Source organism: Coccinella septempunctata, chromosome 6, assembly GCF_907165205.1.
Source record: "Coccinella septempunctata chromosome 6, icCocSept1.1, whole genome shotgun sequence".
Taxonomy (NCBI): Eukaryota; Metazoa; Arthropoda; class Insecta; order Coleoptera; family Coccinellidae; genus Coccinella; species Coccinella septempunctata.
In genome coordinates, this window is record NC_058194.1 from 13,837,117 (window position 1) to 13,840,815 (window position 3,699).

Sequence of the window (3,699 nt, forward strand, 5' to 3'; positions counted from 1 at the left end):
TGGTCAAATTTGATGAGGCTTCAAGGAATACTGAAAAATGATTGGGTTCATGAAAAAACTTGAAATATTTCGTGAAATCAAGAAATGTTAAATTGAAGAATAACCGTCTACATTTCGACCATTTTTTTTATGCCATTTTTTGTTGAAAATCACTCGTATGATCTCCCCTTAAAGTTTGGCCACGTTAAAATTAGTCACCCTGTATATAGTATAGAAGTTTTATGTAGGCCAGAAATTCATCTGAATTCGGCGACTTTTCAAACTGGCCTGTCCTAAAAGAAGATTTCATTTATAACTGAAAGCCCTGAGAGAGGACAGAATATTACTGATTCAAGTTCGACGCTCCAAAAAAAAATGGATGTGCGGAGTAAATGAAAAATGCAGGAGAGTAAAATCAAATCGGAATTCCCTTGCGAATTCGGCAATCAAAACACTTCAGAACATGATTCGGCAATCGCTGCACTTAGCGGCATGCGAATGTGTCACTGTCGATTCCAGCATCTCAATGGGAACTCCAACACTTGATGTGTTTAATTGTCGTTATTCCAATCCTGGCACAAAGAGTTGAAATTTTCATTCTATCGTTGCTTCGGTTTCGGCAATCAGCGAAATCTATTGCTGCTTCAGGGAAGAATTTGTGAGAATCGATAAGTGTTTTTAATTAACTCTGACAGACATATAGGGTGTGCAAGTTATCTAGAACCAAATTTCACGAACTGAATATACCGGGTGACCCAGAGCTTTTAGGCCAGCAGATATCTCAGTTACCTGCGGAAAAAAAAAATTGAAAAAAATACTTGTCGTAGGAGACCATAAGCTCTTTCATGCAGCATAGCAAAATCCACCCCCTGACAAACAACCCCTGAGAAACAACCCCTAACTTTTGTTTTTCAAATGGCACCCCCATGTTTGTTTGGCTTCAACTGACAGCTCTTTTTAATTCTCAATCAATGATATAGCATAATATGTAGTTGTAAAGATAGTCACTCGATAAAATTGAATTCGTTAGTGGGTACTGTTAATTGGACTGATCGAATTAGTCCACATTGTAGAGACAAGAAAAAGTGGATGTTGAAAAAAAAGAGTCAATAAAATGTTAGAACTTTTTGTGCTTTGTTTTATTCCTACGGTATCGGTATCTTTAGTATAATGTTGCAGTAACAATACAGCTGAGCGTATAAATTCGTATTTCATTTGTATTTTTATTTTCCATAATTCTGCATGCCATTCTAGCTACCATGATACATCATTGAATGAGAAATGAAAAAAACTGTAAGTTGAAGCACAACAAACATGGGGGTGTCATTTGAAAAACAAAAGTTAGGGGTGGTTTCTCGGGGGTTGTTTGTCAGGGGGTGGATTTTGCTATGCTGCATGAAAGAGCGTATGGTCTCCTACGACAAGTATTTTTTTCAATTTTTTTTTTCCGCAGGTAACTGAGATATTTGCTGGCCTAAAAGCTCTGGGACACCCGGTATAGGCAATCTGCACTAAAATGTTGTCTATAGATAAAACAATTAGTATACGTATCTTCGAAGTGATTGACAAAATCTGTGATATGGTTTTAAGTGATAGACGAATTTGGGTGCGTAAGATAGTTTTGGATACAGTGTACCCATTTCGTACGAAAATTTAGGTGCGACAAAAAATTACTGCAACATGAGTTTTTGCGTTTGCTCACAGAAGAGAATAATCGCAATCGTATATTCGATTCTTAGGCGATTTTGTTGATTTTTTGTCGCAATCCTGACGAGTTTCTGCGCAATTGCATTACGGTAGACGAAACATGGATTCCCTTTTACACTTCAGAGAAAAAAAAAAGAAAAAAACAGTGGATCTTTGAAGGAGAGCGGGCGAAAACGATTAAATCGGACGACAAAGTTATGGCCACAGTGTTTTAGGTTGCACACGAAATATTCTACATTGATTACTTGGAAAAAGGAAAAACAATAACTGGAATGTAGTATGCGTTTTTATTGAAAAGATTAAGATAAGAAATCTTTAAGAAACGTCCTCATTTGAAAAAGAAGAAGATTTTTTTCCATCAACACAATATTGGACTGCACACTTGTGCAATGGCAATGGCGGAATTCATGGAATTAAAGTTTTAATTATTACCACACTCACCCGCATTCAACTGATGTGGCTCCCAGTGACTACTTCTCATTTCCAAACTTGAAAAATGACTCGGCGGACAACGGTTCCTGTCAAACGAGAAGCTCACCACACGAATGAATGCCTATTTGGAGAACCTTCAGAAATATTACTTTTCAGAAGGCTTGAAATAGTTGGAGAAACTCTTCAAGAAGTGCATAGAACCAAACGGAGATTTAATTTAGAAATCTTGATCGAAATTAATTGCACACCGTTAGCAAAGATTTCCAATTAGGATTATAGTCTTCAAGAAATGCCTTGTTTTGAGTGAGAAACTTGTGGAGAAACTTGAATATCTTCACGATAGAAGATAATTTGACCATACTCTGAGGAAAATTTTTGTTCCAAATCAACTGTAAAATTTGGCCAGAGATAACTATTACACCCTTTATATAAAGAATCCCGGCAATAAGTGACCCCTTCTCGGGTGCAGATAAAGTATACGGGATGTTCTAAATTAAGTCCCCACCATTGCCACCTCCGTTATTATTTTATTATTATGATGCTCCGAGTTCGGTGAAATCGGCCAACTAGTAGCATTTTTAATGGCCTTCTCGATGCTTCTCGATTTTGAAAATTATTTTGTTTTTTGTTTTCGGCATCGAGAAGGACATTTAAATTGGCAATGGTGCCGACTTAATTTGGAATACCTTGTATGTGTTACGGCTATAGACATGTGTGAACATAAATTTTGTACAAAACAAAATGTAAGCAAATTTCAAGCAACCAAAGAGCCTCGGGTTCGACACGAACATAGCACAAAATCATCAAAAATTCAAAAATTGCTTCGAAATATTTATGAAAGCATCCGGGCTGGATAGAAAGCCTGATGAAGTCAAAGTTGCCATTTTTTTGAACGTCGCTGGTGAAGAAGCTCAAGATGTATTCAACACGTTGCAAATTCCAGAAAAAGATAAAGAGAAGTACAGAGAGGTCATGAAAGCTTCTGATAATTAGGCTGCACACCTCTTAGAAATGAAGCATATGATGATTTCAAATTCAATACAAGATGTCAACAAGAAGGAGAAGACTTCGATCATTTTCTCACAGATAACAAAAAGCTGGCGAAACAGTGTCAATTTGGAGAAATCATAGATTTGTGAAGAATAGAATCGTGGCAGGATTAAGATAGTACCTAAACAACAATGAAGATTGTTAAGGATACAAGATCTTACCTTGCTAGTTGCTGAAGAAACATGCAGAACCTCAGAAGCAAGTAAGATACAATTGAAAGTCATAAGAGGAAACGAAATGGAAAATACAACTTTAATTCCATCAATGATTACTCTGGCTGTTTTATACTCTAATGATATCAGCTCTATTTAATTGCTTCAATATAATCTACTACAACTAAAAAGTCCTCACCAGCAAAACTTAGTATATCTGCAGCTACCTTTGCATTGTCAGTTGTCAGGCGTAGCCATTGAGGGACGCTCAATGTATGTAATAAAGTCCTAACAAAGAAGCAAATAGACAAGTAATTTTATTAACAATAAGATATAACATCCTCAGCTCATCGGCTAAGAATGTAAAAGTCAATGGAAA